The following is a 15572-nucleotide window of genomic DNA, read 5'->3' on the forward strand; positions in this document are numbered from 1 at the left end:
CTGTAGACCTGCTCCTGTGTGTCCTCTTCTGTAGACCTGCTCCTGTGTGTCCTCCCTTCTGTAGACCTGCTCCTGTGTGTCCTTCCTTCTGTAGACCTGCTCCTGTGTGTCCTCCCTTCTGTAGACCTGCTCCTGTATGTCCCCCCTTCTGAAGACCTGCTCCTGTGTGTCCTCCCTTCTGTAGACCTGCTCCTGTGAGTCCTCCATTCTGTCGACCTGCTCCTGTGTGTCCTTCCTTCTGTAGGCCTGCTCCTGTGTGTCCACCCTTCTGTAGACCTGCTCCCAGAGCTGGCCCTAGGCATAGGCAAACTAGGCAATTGCCTAGGGTGTTTGCAATGCCTAGGGGCGGCTTGGTTGGTCTGTGGGGCACACGCTGGCGCTGCCTGCCTAAACTGAGATCAGCGGGCAAGCAGCCAGCAGTGCTGCGCACATAGCTAACGCAGGCAGCCAAGTCTCTGCACCTTTCCTTTCACTATCCCTGAACGGTCAGCTCCGCCGCACTTCCGGCGACCACCCTGCTCTGCTCTGAGCGACATGGCTATTAATGGCAGTGAGTGGAGTCTCTGGACTAGTATCTCCCGGAGCTAGTGTCAAGGCTCCGCTAGCTGCCAGTAATAAACATGTCAGTCCGAGCAGGGCAGCCGCCGGTAGTGCAGCCGAGCTGACCTAACTAGGCTGCGTCAGCAGGGATCGTGGGAAGAAGGGTGCAGAGACTTGTGGTAGCTGCAGGCTGGGCTGGTCCCTGGTCCCCGCGACCGTTCTGCCAGTATTGGAGCGTCTGCACTCATTCAACTTGGAGCCACGGTGCTCCGCCTCCCCTTGCTCCTCCGGATTCGGTATGAAATCCCGGCAGTCAAAATCCCGACGGTCAAAATACAGACAGCTATTGACCGATGGTCAAAATACCGACATGGTCAAAATACCGACATTTAAAATCGCGACAAGGTCAAAATACAGACCTTAATAATAGTACAAGAAAATGGCATTGAATATAAATGAAAAAGATTGAATGAAAAACCTTAGATAGTAAGATTGAAGTTTCAGGTAACTTTGCCCTTCCACCAATCCTTAACCCTTTGTTGCCAAGTGAATTTGCCAAAATAGGTGTGAAAATTGCCAAGCAAACAATTTTATTCATCATAATGACCTCTAATGTTTACCTTACCTGTATATAGGAAATATAATATATTTTTACACAGCATTTATTAGTTGAATTTATATAACAAATGTGAGCGACGCTGTCATTTTTAGCGGATATTTTGCACATCTGTCAGAGATGTTGGTACTCAAGTGGTTAAGTAGAATACCAATGAATCCAGTAACAAGGCATGTCATTTAGCATCTGAGGTGCTTGTATTGGTATGGGATTTTGAAATATGGAATAGTCTACAGTGGGACTATTTCTCAATGTGCTTATCTTTGCTATAACTGAAATATGAGACATACTGTATAACTCATGCATACCCTTAAATGCTTTTCCAGATTATATGGAAGCCCAATTGCTTCAACTTCAGCCTCTATGTTCTTATTCTTCTCAGTATTCATCTTACTGTTCTCTTCTTGTTGTTCTTCTTGTTGATCTTGGGGTAGCACTGTAGCAGACCTACACTAGAAGGTGGAGCGCGAAAAGTTACAACAAATGAATGACACTTTTTCTCGCCCTTGTTTATCTGCCAGGCCGACTGTGCTAATCATGTAGTCTTCATTGGCCAGCCTGAAACTCTAGATGCCACTGCAAGAAGTAAATTAGTTACTTATTTCCTTTGTTGTCTTACTTTAATATCATCATAATGTTTCCCCTTAATGTTTTAAAAAGCTGTTTTGGAAAAGAGTTTGAAACCTCTTTCTGAGAGGATATTGTCTTACATGACCTTTATATGTGGTACTGAGATGCTACTATTCAGCAGACTCGTTCGTAACCTTTGCTTTACTGTCATTGCTTCAGTACCATGTCAAAACAAATCAAATAACTGTATTTTTTTTGTTTATAATACCACATGAGTTGAAAGCACAATGAGGTAGATGACAGTTTTCAGCACTAGAAAACCACCTATGTTATTTATTTATTAACAGTTTCTTATATAGCGCATACATATTCCGCAGCGCTTTACAGAGAATATTTGAACATTCACATCAGTCCCTGCCCCAGTGGAGCTTACAATCTATATTGTAAGCTCCACTGGGGCAGGGATGATGTGAATGTTCAAATATATATACATATATACACACACACACACAGAAATTCTAGGGTTAGTTTTGTTCTGAGCCAATTAGCCTACCAGTATATTTTTGGATTGTGGGAGGAAACCGGAGTACCCGGAATTATTACAGAATAAAGGCAGTATAAACTTGGTCAATGGGTAACTGTAGGGGGATATATATATATATATATATATATATATATATATATATATACATACATACATACCACATGAAAAGCCTGTGTTTGACCCTCTGCACCTTACTCTTTAGGACTGTAGGAGACCTCACAGTCCCAGTGCTGCTTCTGATTAAAAACCCTCCCATGACTAGGTTGCTGCTGCTGTCCTCCATGGGCCTGAGAAGCATGTAATGAGCTCCACCAATCAGAGCTTATCACAAACCTCTCAGTTTCTGCCCTTTTGTGCAAATTGTCATGTGACTTAGTCAACTCCCAGTAATGCACTGAACACTTGTGCAGTCAGTGTGCCTTGGCACCCCATGCTCAGCACCATTAATCATTGTCACATTGGCATATAGGTGAAGCTGCAGCACTACCCCACTCCCATGCATAAAACCTTTAGCTAAAAAAAAAAAAAATTAAAAAAAATTCAAGATACATGCCAACCACAGGGGGCCCCTAGCTAGACGGGGACCCAGGGGTACTGACCCCTTTTGCCCCTGCTTTAATCCGGCCCTGATCTTAGGGTGCACTTTTCAGGCAATTCTGCACCCACCCCATTGAAGTCACACAAACTATTTACATTTTTATCAGTGTTTGCAACTCTTAAATTTGAAATATTCTTTGACTCTGCAATTCAATGCAGTTCCGTGCCGGTGTGCTACAGTATTAATGAAATAAGAAGAACTGACTTGTGTCTAAGTGGCTGTTGCTGAAAGATAATACACGTATTATAACTAATCAGCTGTCTAAAATGTTATTATAAAATAACAAAAAAGGGCACCCACATATAAAATGTTATTTCGCTGACAGAGAGCTCCTTTGTTTCTCTCCATATCTCTAAATGGGAAAGAATGTGCTGGCATACTGTTATTTTAGTTTTCTAATATCTTTTCTATAAGCTAAATTTGGATTTCTAGCTACATAGGAGGAGACACATTCTTTCATTGAGAATATGAGAAGAAATGTTGTCAGAGCTTTAAGCAGTATTGAGAAGTCTGGGACTGCACTGAGGCTCTATTTACAGCAAGTGGAAAATGTTGCCAGGTTTGGGATTCATGTTGATGTGGCAGGAGAAGTGCTAGATTTCAAGGAAGCAGTTTTACTATTAACCCTTCAGTTATACAGTAGTTATAAAGGAAATCTACAAGAAAAGTACAAAAAGACAACACCATTTTTATTCTCTCTTCACCATTTCCATACGTAGCCAAGCGAAGGATCGCACACGCGCACGAAGAGCGAAGACACGCCCATATGACTAGCAAATCCATTTCTTTGGATATAAACACAAAGGGGAGTGGCGTGCAAATGCACGGACGCTAACGTGTTCACACGGATCCCAGCCTGTCTGCTCGGATATCCAGTGGGCGGGCGGCCGAGCGAACAGGCTCTGCGGGTGTTTCACACGCCACAGCACAAATTTGCTTGGAAGTAATTTTCAACCCATTAACCAATTAGTCTCAAATTATGCTGGCAACCTTGCACGCTCGCGACCTTACAAATAAAAATACCCTAGCAATCAAACTCGTGCAGAGTAGGCGTAATGTGGGCGTGTGGATGGGAACGGCCACAAAACTGGGCGGTAACCAGGGCATATACTGGGGTGGTGGCTACATGTGCTGGGCGGTGGCTTCGCTCCACTGTGCAAGCGCTCTGACTGATCGAGCGCAAAATCATTTTCTCCATAAAAGTAAGTCTCACGCCTCACAGCCCAGCCGTTTCTCAGCCCCCGAATTTGCACAGGCAATCAACACGCACAATTGATAAACTACATGCACCTGCACGCAATAAACACCGCTGCAGCATGCAAGTTTCACTCATTAATCAATTTACTAACTACATGGCAGCCTCACGGAAAGCACACTTTTCCAGTTAACCATTTACACTTCTCAGCAGTCCTATCCTATTACCGCCCAGTTTTGTGGCCGTGCCCATCCACACGCCCACATTATGCCTACTCTGTACGAGTTTGATTGCTAGGGTATTTCTATTTGTAAGGTCGCGAGCGTGCACGGTTGCCCAAAACTGCACATGTGCTGTGCGAATGGTACACTTGCACAGTGCACAAAGAAATGTTCTGGGAATGAATATGTGCCCGAGCAAGGCAAGCAGAATAAGGGCCAATAGATAGAATTTGATTGGTTACTATAGGCAAATATGTCCTCTTTCTGTTTTTTAGTATCTTTACTCATTGACACCATGAGCGGATTTAAGTTCCAATATTCACCTTCAGTGCTATTTTTCTGAAATAATAAGTTCAGGAACACACACACACTCACACACATATCACAATGCAAAGTTAATGAACAGAGAGAAAGAGAAATTTAAACAATATTTTGTGTGCCCAACTTTTGTCTTCAAAACAGCAACAATTCTTCTAGGCGCACTTGCACAGTTTTTGAAGGAACTCTGCAAAGATTTTCTATTGCTGTTGACTTGCTCAAATCCTTCTGTCTCTTCATGTAATTCCAGACTTGATGATGTTGATATCAGGGCTTTGTAAGGGCCAAATCATCAATTCCAGGATTTATTGATCTTTTTGATGCTGAAGATAGTTCTTAAAGACATTGCTTTATATTTGGGATCGTTGTCCTGCTGAGGAAAACATTTGGAGCCAACCAAATTCAAATGTGTTTTCCTAGTCAGTTAAAGAACTTGTGTACCTCCAGAACAAGTCTGATATCTCCTGAAATTGTTAATTTTAGGAAAATCACTGTGACTTGCTTTTGTACCCCAGTAGCATATGATGGCTTATTAAGCAATGTAAAGTTTCCAGTTAGCTTATTTAGGCAATAATTACTCAACGATTGAAGTGGTGTCTTCTGCACCCAGCGTTGAGAGCTGGGTCTTCTGGTCTGCCATTCAGGGGGTATGTACCGTTAGTCACCATTGTTAAGACAGTTGAGTATAGTTTCACGACAAGGACCTCTGGGTCAGTGTAGCTCAAAGAGCGGGGCAGTTGGGTGGGCCACCGTACCTGATTGTTACCTAGTGTGGTCCACGCTCACACAACGGTTACTAGATTACACCAAGCCTACAGAATGAGTAAAACAATGCTTCCTAGAAGACCTATACTACGCATATAACCCACAATGATCATCTCAACAAGTAGTAGCAGCTCTGCTTTACTCTGATATCCCAGGTTGCCCTTCTTTATGGGTGACGTTATCTAGTGGAATATCCCCTTATAAGAATCATACTTAATAGTACTAAATAAAAGCATTACACTGTAATTTTCTTTCCATCTATGCTCATTCTGTGGCCAGCACAGCTAACCCCTTTCACAAATTTTATATGTGATTGTAAATTTTCACCAAAGACTGGGTGCCAGCCAACAATATAAAAAGAACCGTGGCTGTGTGTCTTTCTGGCATCTTGGAATCTTCTCTTTCCAGATGTTTTTCAATAAAATGTTATAAGCCACATGCTGAAAGCTTGTATACGGCTAATACTGTGTAGCATACAGTATGATTTAATCACTTTTGGTTTATTTAAAATAAAGTGTAATATAATGTATTTAATTCTACTTGTTAACCCAGTTTGGTTATCCTCAGTTCATTCATGTGTAAAACAATCCTTCTAAAGTGGTGCCAGTCTTTCACTTGACTGTGTTTCTTACCTCTATTTTATAGGGCACACCTGTTTATCTAGGCTGAGGCTGCAATAAACCTTTCTGCAGTACTCTGGCTTCAGAAAACTTGTGGTAGAATTCTTCTAATGAGAAGTATATGCGATATTATAATATACAGTACTGTGTATAGTTTTAGGATATACTGTGAAGATAAAAGAAAGGCTTTGAGAAACTGATGATCATGTGGACATGTCAGTTTCCTCATGATTTAAGTATTTGGATTATTTAAGAAAAAATGCAGGAAAGATCTTAGATATCACCTAAATGTTACAAACTAATGCTGCAGTCTGCAGTACAAATTATTCGGGTCTAGTATTGTAAATTAATTTACTGATGGTGAATATAGGCTTCTTTTGGGACTCCCATAATCTTGTGGCCTCCTGACATAGTTAGTAAGCAAGTATGTATGTATGGGGTCATCTGTAGTCACTGAGAGTTACTTTATTTGCAAGCCTTAATTATATTTCTAATGTAGCACTATCTAGTTTTGAAAATACAAACTACTAGTGCAGTGAAAATAAGTCCAGAGGGGTCACTGATCTTGCTGCAGTGCACATTGGGAACTAATGGTATAGACCAGGGGTGTCCAAACTGTTTGTGACGAGGGCCAGTTTTAGTGAGGTGAAAACGTGTAGGGGCCGACCATTCAGTCTGACATTTTTTGAATCATTAATCACATCAGAATGGTCCACCACTCTGCCCCAATTCACTCTATGTCCCCTAGCCTGCCCCTTCACTATATATTTCCCAGACTGCCCCCTTCTCTGTATTTCCCCCAGCCTGCCCCCATTCACTGTATGTCCCCCACTCTGCCCCCTTTACAGTATATTCCCCTGCCTGACCATCCTTCTCTGTATGTCCCCCATTCACTGTATGTTCCATGTGTCCTGTATCCATTCACTCTATCCCCCAGCCTGCCTACCTACTCTGAATGTCCATCACTGCTCCGTTTTCACTGTATGTCCCCCAATCTGCCCCCATTCACTGTATTTTCCCCAGCCTGCCCCTCTTTCACTGTATGACTCCCATTCGCTATGTCCCCCACCATGTCCCCATTCACTCTATGTCCCTTAGCCTGCCCTCTCTTCTATCAATGGCCAAACGGGTTTCGTATCCAAAGAAGTTTGCATATCTCGAAGTTGTTATCCACATTGAATTTTGTACAAACTCATTTTTATTGAAAATTAGAATAAATGTGATTTTTATGTACCAATGTATGATCATTAATGTACAGAAGTGGTGAACTAGACAGAGCGCACATCTACCTCTTCTTCCTTATATATATATATATATATATATATATATATATATATATATATACATACATACATACATCATACATACACATATACAATTTTTGGAAGTAGTCCGCACTCTATTCAATGTGGAGAAAAAGGGGGGGTGCTCCTACTGATGAATCAACATCAAGGTATAGGGAAATTGAAGAGGGCACTCACCAAATGGTAAAACATCAACTGGTTTTTATTGGCATCTGATAACCAAGCGTATCGACGTGACGTTACGTTTCGGTCCAATATAGACCATCCTCAGGACTAGGTACAGCATTACAAACAACTGTAGGCAGACATGCGACCTGGCATCCTTCCTCCAGAGAGGATACATCTACACTGCCTCACCGGGTCAGCATATATACCCCAGGACAGGAAGTGATGTCACCACCTGCTGTCCATTGGTCCTACACTTAAAGCATAAAGGCCGTGCTTCTAGAATATATACAACAGTGTAAAAGCAAGACTGGCATGTAATTAAATGATTAATATCAAGGAGTTAAAACACAGCGCAAAAACAGTGTTCTGACAACCAAAAATAGAAAATACGCTGGACCGGAAATGCGTATTGCGTTCCACAACCTAAACAGGAAGTGACGCTTTGCGTTCCAACAGCTAGAACTACTCTTGTGGTTATAGTAACCACACGTCAACTTCCGACTATCTCCTAGGCGGAAGTGACGTTACGTTGTACACAGCATGTTACTAGTGTAGCTGCGTTGTTATAGCAACCTAAAGCCGTCCGATCATCTAGCGTAAGTGAGAAGGATACAGCGTTTTTAACTCCTTGATGTTAATCATTTAATTACATGCCAGTCTTGCTTTTACACTGTTGTATATATTCTAGAAGCACGGCCTTTATGCTTTAAGTGTAGGACCAATGGACAGCAGGTGGTGACATCACTTCCTGTCCTGGGGTATATATGCTGACCCGGTGAGGCAGTGTAGATGTATACTCTCTGGAGGAAGGATGCCAGGTCGCATACATACACATATATATATATATATATACACAACGTCCTTGCTCCGGCACTCTGCTGTCCCTTGGGACTCACTCGCTCTGGTGCCTTCAGGTGGGACCACTTGGGTCCAATAATACAGTCCTTGTGGTGTAGCGAGCGGAGGTACACTGCAAAACTGCAAAACGTTCCTGACGAAGGGGACCAGCGCCCCGAAACATTGAAGTTGTATTAAACACATTTTTGCAGTGTACCTCCGTTTACAAGACTCTGACACCACAAGGACTATATATATATATATATATATATATATATATATATATATATATATATATAGACTTTTGGTTTGGAGGATGGCACTCTAAATAGAAAAAATCCCGGTGCCAGGAACATAAAGTTTTAGAACATGAAAAGCACTTACCCCCCTTGGTTGTAGAAGGATAGGAACCGGCACACGGGTGGATGGTGAAGAAAAGTTGATTTATTGTACAAACATGATTGCACACAACGACAGCTGTACACCTGATAGCTGTTTCAACCAAAATAAACGGTTTTCATCAGAGGTATATATGGATCAAAGTGGTACTAGCGCTGATAATGTCCCCACTATACGGATGGTGTAATGGTTAGCATTACTGCCTCACAGCACTGAGGTCATGGGTTCAGTCCCCACCATGGCCCTAACTGTGCGGAGTTTTTATATTCTCCCCGTGTTTGCGTAGGTTTACTCTGGGTACTCCGGTGTCCTCCCACAATCCAAAAATATACTGGTAGGTCAATTGGCTTCCAACAAAAATTAACCCTAGAATGTCTGTGTGCACTTGTATATGTGGTAGGGAATATAGATTGTAAGCTCCACTGGGGCAGGGACTGATGTGAATGTTCAACTATACTCTGTAAAGTGCTGCATAATATGTATGCGCTATATAAGAAACTGTTAATAATAATAATAATAATAATAATAATAATAATTTGGATCTATCGGTCCTAAAAATTACACTGTTCTGTGCTGACTTTCAGATACACTTCCCCTACTTTTCTGGAGTGGCAGCTCCTCTCCTATGGGTTCCTGTTCCCAGAAACCCTGTGCATGAAGATCTGAAAAAAAGGTGTGAGATGGGCGCCTCCTAGTGTAGTATTTTAGTAACTGATTAGTCTCCCTTCACCACATGAAGACAAGACGGCACCCCAATATTAAAATGTGTACCGTTTCTAGTGGTATTCCACCACTGTTTTATGAGCGTGTTCCAATATAGGTTCCACTGGCTTTTCAGGAAACATTTATAGTCAAAGTCTTCTCTTACTGCTCCTCTACCCGGTGATCAGTACCAGATGGACATATAAAAGGAGAGAATATAGAGAAAGCGGACTAGTGCAATATTTTAAACACAATTGATTGTCACTGCAAATGACACAGTTAAAAATCCGTACAATGTTCAAAAAGAAAAAGGCTTATCTGGTGGTACTTCAAATGATTTAGTCATCCATCCACTACAATTAGAATAGATCCCGCTCAACTCGTTTCATCCCTCTGGACTTCTTCAGGTGTGTGAAGTGTGTATATATATAATCTGTTCTTATTGTTACAAGAATACACGAAAATCCGTTCCTATTGTTACAGATTTCTTTGCTGCAATCTGGAGATTTAAATAAATAAAGTGCTAAGTCAGCAGCACACTTTTGTGACTTAGTGCAAGTACTTATTAGGGAAGGCCCAGTAAGGAACTGAAACTCAATAGAAAATACCTTTAAGACCTTTTTATGCAAACAGTTGCGCAGGGCATACTGTACCCCAAACCCCCTTTGTCAGATGCTGGAGCACAATGACATCACTAGCTGTTCTTTTTATGCAGCAGCAGAACCAGGCAGTCCGAGTGTGAGCAGGTCATTATGCAGTGTAGGCCGAGACACAGTAGTATCAGATTTCTAGAGCTACAGTATAAATGGAGCTTCCCAACCAAAGGAGAGATAGGAGAGTGAAGAGAGCTGTAAGTGACCCAGGGATCCCAGCTTTTCCTCCTCCTGGACTGGGTGTCTGGATATTATTAAAGTATTAGTTTAAATCTCAGCATTAGTGTAAATTTAATATACACAATCCATACATCCCAACATGACATATTCCAGGAGGGACAAAATTCTCTATTCTTGGATTCTCACATTATGATTGTATTCATCTCTATTGAGACACCATACTTATTGATTAAATGGTTCAACACAGGTGATGCCAATTATATATTAGGAGTGAAGTTCTGGTAGAGAGTATATTGTTCCTCCTATAATGGGTTATGTTGGGAGATATGCATTTTTTAATATTACCCCTCCCCCCCCTCCACAGGGTACCCCAAAGCTTAATATTGCCCCGCCAGTTAGTACCAACTAATTTCAGAAAGTGTCTTTTGTAAACCTGCTCAGTGGTCATATTGGAACCATCATCTAGAACTACTACTACTTCATCATCATCATCAATTTTGCTCTTGCTTTGCCTTTTCATTATTGTATCAACCCTTTCTTCGTGCATAGTCTGTAGTAGATTTACAATTCCACCTATCAGTTTTGCAGCATGGTAAACTGATAATCCCTTTTTTTTTACAATGCCTGGTTGACATAGTCTGTATTATTTAAAATGCACATTCACATAATAATTCAAATTAATTTGATATATCAGCCTCTCCACTGAGGAAATCACTTCTGTACTGTACATAAAGTATCTTCACATACTTGGTTCAATTCCTCAAGAACTCCTGGCATATGTTTACTTAATGACTTCATAGCAGGAGTATTTGATCACCATCTGTGGTTACTATGACTTTTCAGGGTGATTTTGAGAATATTGGTCAATGTATCTCATCTGGCTGTTGAACTCCCCAAAAAATGAACAGTTCCAAAGAAACATATCATTTCCACAGACAAACTGGCTGCAAGAACTCCTACTAGATTGAGCGAATGTGCAACACATGGAAAAAAATCTAGTCAGATTGTTCACTTGGTTCTGTCTTGTTTGCACGACATTATATTTTTCTGCCATGTTTGCTTTGTTGTCATAACCCTGTCCATGAATATTACTTGGATCTAACCCATCTTTGTAAAGCTTCTGTTCTCTTTCAGCGGTGAGACCACTGTATGGTTTCAATAAAGTCTATAAAGCTCTCTTCCATAGTACAATGTCCATCAGAAATGCTGGCATACCTTATTATTTCGCACAGTTGTGTGCAGTATATGAAGTGCAGTCAAATATGCTAAAATAATATTTTGCCTCTTTTATTGTATTCATTTTTTTAATGAAGGAGCTTCCTATATTGATTTTGGATGATAGGTGGAAAACAGTGAACACAGTCTTTCTTATGGGTTTTTTTAGTTTGACCTGCTAAATCAGACTTTCAATGACTGACATTGAGCAAACCCAGGAATATTCCTGAGTTGGGTTGGCCTAAAAAGTGATAAATTGAATTTGGCACAGAAAATATTTGCTCCAAGATTAATCAATTTTTTTTAATCTGTACTCCAATTTTTCTGAAGCATTAGCAGTTTATTGTTCATGGTACACTTCATGACAGATTTTAAATACTTAAATACATTTGAAGATCTACAATTGAAATCATTTTAATGATGATCTGTAGGGTTTCCTATTCTGGGATTGAAATGCCTCCAATCAAAAAAGACTTTCAGAGAGATGTCAATGGTATGAATGAGGGTCTATTCCCAAGAAGCATAAAGGGAAAACTAAAGACAGCTAAAGACAGCTCTCTGCATCTTAGAACACATTAGCCATAATCACGGTACTGTAGCAATTTAATAAACCAGTCATGACTAAATCGCCTTTCAGCAATAGTGGTCACGTTTTTCTATAAAGTCCCTTACTTTATCTGTTATTTTAGACCATAAAGGGGTATATGTCTTCTAAATGCTAAATGAAGATCTCCACTTCAGCTTTTGGTTATTCAAAATGAGTCCCACTCATCTAGTACTTGATTTGTTGGTACATGAGCAAGTCACAGTGGGCTTGGTCTGGACTGTATGAAGGATGTTTAAGCTGCTGGATGCATTCATGGGCCAGAAATCCATCATTTTCCTGGAGTTCTTGGTTGTTGCCTGGGAAATGGCTTCCAGCACATATGGCAGGCATTGCTTCGTGGACCAGTTCCTAGTGACAGTACAGTAGCTACATGACCAGTCTTGTCCAGGGACCATCTCTGCTCTGAAATACTGCAAACCAATCAAACACACATATTTAGGACAGTGCTTTCTTCCCAAAAAGCATCTCTCAATGAGTCAAACCCCTCTTACTCTTGCAGACCACTCTTGTAGTTTTATAAGATTATAGCTTTCCAGTTGGAGAAGATTAAGGCTCTTCATTGGCATCTGTTGAGCTCCTTAATGAGTTTGTGAAGGAGGTAAACATGCTGACTTCTGCAGTGCAAAGTGCTACTTATACAGTATACCATTCTGTGCCTTGATATTTCACAAGGATTTTAGTTACAGATTACAGTTCACAACCAGATACTGTATGTCCTAGTGTGATTTGGGTGTACTACGTTGCATAATGTGTACTGGCAGCCCTACAATGTGACATACAGTAGGCCCTTATTCTGGTTGACTCACAAGGCTGCGAATTTCTCAGCCTTGCGAGTCCCCCAGATGCCGCCCGCACGGCTGCCCCCCCCCTCACATGCCGCAATCCCCCATGGCTGCGAATAGATGATTTGCATAATCATACATTCGCAGTCTTGGGTGTGGGGGAGATATCATCTGATGGTCAGTGACCATCAAATGATTTCTCCAACAATCACAGATCTGTGTGGGAAGCAGGTGGGCACCTGACATCTGCTGATGTCAGCTGCCTGCCCCCGGCACCCGCATCGCCATCTATTTGCATGGGAACGCCCAGCGGTTTCATGGGAACGTCCAGAAGTTTCATGGGAACGCCCAGCGTTTTAATTGGAACATCCATGAAACGCTGGGTGTTCTCATGGGCTATGCCCCCCGCTGCTGCCCCATGCGCCCCTGCCCACACTGCTAGGTGCGAGCGGGACATCAAACATCTAGTTCGCCATGCCTGCTCGCACCCTGCATCCGTACATGTGCAGAAATGCACCTGCGCAGACACAAAACATCGATTAGATTAGAATAAGGTCCATAATGTGAACTAGGGCACTACTATGGTTCATATAATAAACTAGGGCTCCACCATGAAGCCAAACATTAACTAAGGCACTACTATGGTTCAGAAAATAAACTGGGGCAATATTATATGGCATAATATTAACGACTGCTGCAGAGAAGTGTATTAAGCCTGGAGAAGAGATTAAGTGGAGATAAAGTGGAAGGAGATATAGCACCAGTCAATCAACTTTGTTTGAAAATGACAGTTGGGAGTTGATTGGCTGGTGCATTATCTCCTTCCACTTCACCAGAATTAGTACATCTGGCCCATTAGCACATGTAGTGTAAACTAGAAACAATATGCATTTTAAAATCTTAAACCTTGATATTTTAAACAGCCATCGGTACTTGTTTCCTAGCACGGCCACAATCTTATGGATCGTGTACCTTTAAGTTAAGGTACACGATCCATACGATGGACCCGATTTCCTTTGAAATCAGGTCCATTTTGCCGGCTAGGACACAATATCGGGGGCATCGCGTCGGTCGGGACCATTAACATTGGTCCCGACGCGACCGACGCGATGCCCCCGATATTTCCATAGGCTTCAATGTTAAAAAATATTTTAACATTGAAATCGTGTCGGGAAAGGTAAAATATCGGGGGCATCGCGTCGGTCGGGACCATTAACATTGGTCCCGACGCGATGCCCCCGATTTTTACATAGGCTTCAATGTTAAAATATTTTTTAACATTGAAATCGTGAAAAAATGTGAAAAATGTGAAATGGGCCAATATGACCCATTTCACATTATAGATGTCCCCGTCGTCACCCCACGATAGACGCCAACCCGAAGCGTGGCGAGCGCAGCGAGCCCGCGAGGGGCGGCGGTGCGCGTCCTCCGACCTTTTCATTCCCCTACTATCCACGTCGGCGTGGAGTTGAGAATAGAATAGTGTGGCGAGCGCAGCGAGCCACCGAGCCCGAAGCGTGGCGAGCGCAGCGAGCCCCGCGAGGGGACGCGTATAACTTCACAGGTATAAGCGTCCCCTCGCGGGGCACGCTGCGCTCGCCACGCTTCGGGCTCGGTGGCTCGCTGCGCTCGCCACACTATTCTATTCTCAACTCCACGCCGACGTGGATAGTAGGGGAATGAAAAGGTCGGAGGACGCGCACCGCCGCCCCTCGCGGGCTCGCTGCGCTCGCCACGCTTCGAGTTGGCATCTATCGTGGGGAGGGGTGTACGCCGTTAAATTTGGGGGGGTTGGGAATATTTTACATTGAATCCAATGTAAAATAGGGTCCCAGGGACCCGATTTACATTTCATTCAATGAAAAAAATCGGGTCAAAAATCGGTCGGTCGCGTCGATCGCATCGCATGCGATGAGATCGACCCGATTTTTCCGACACGACCACCCCGATGTAAATCGGTGTGGCCGTGCTAGGAAACAAGTACCCAGCCATCATATGGCCTACCCTCATTGGGAGTAAAGTAATTGGAACTATTTTTATGTGATTCTCATTGTATTTGTTACATTTTAGATTATTATCCAAGTGGTTCAGAAAAACATATTTCCAAATGGCTCATTCTGACAAATAATAAATCAGTTCTGATATGGATTATATTCACAGCTGTGAAGTTTGACTCATTTTCCAAATGGTTGGCTGAGTTTGGTTTGGCCCAACCCTAGTTTCTAGTAAGAGTAAACACAGTTTGGTTATTTCAGCTTTATGGCATCAGAGGACTGACTAGGAAATGTAAATCTGCCATGCCAATGAAACAAAAACATTTAGCTTTCCTGTAGTACAAGTACAGATTATACTGTATACAGTATGTATATGTGTATGTGTGTGTGTGTGTGTGCGTGTGCGTGCTGTATGTGTGGTGTGTGTGTCTCTCTCTCTCTCTCTCTCTGTGGCGTAAGTTCGTCCCAGTTGCCTGGAGGCAAGATATATTGGTGCCCCCACAAACACACACATACACAAACACACTGTCACACTAGCAGTAGCACCAGCTGGAGTGTAACGGAGGCTAGGTGCCTTGATGTAAGGTTTTTGCATAGACGACAGAAGGGAGGGATGCAATTGGATAAAAGAAAACCAGTTTTAATAAAGATACTGCGATACAGAAGATGAACTGTGGCACAAAGGTAATACTGAAGATATGAAATAACCAGAGTCAATGATATATAAAACTTATTGTAAAGTTC

At 42.2% G+C, this 15572-nt stretch overlaps 1 protein-coding gene across 2 annotated transcripts in view; it reads left to right on the forward strand.

Moving 5' to 3' along the window:
• ME1 (malic enzyme 1) overlaps positions 1–15572 on the forward strand; it is a 281949-nt gene that overhangs the window by 158996 nt on the left and 107381 nt on the right. The window lies entirely within an intron of this gene.

Source organism: Crinia signifera, chromosome 3 (genome assembly GCF_055691185.1).
Source record: "Crinia signifera chromosome 3, ASM5569118v1, whole genome shotgun sequence".
Lineage (NCBI taxonomy): Eukaryota > Metazoa > Chordata > Amphibia > Anura > Myobatrachidae > Crinia > Crinia signifera.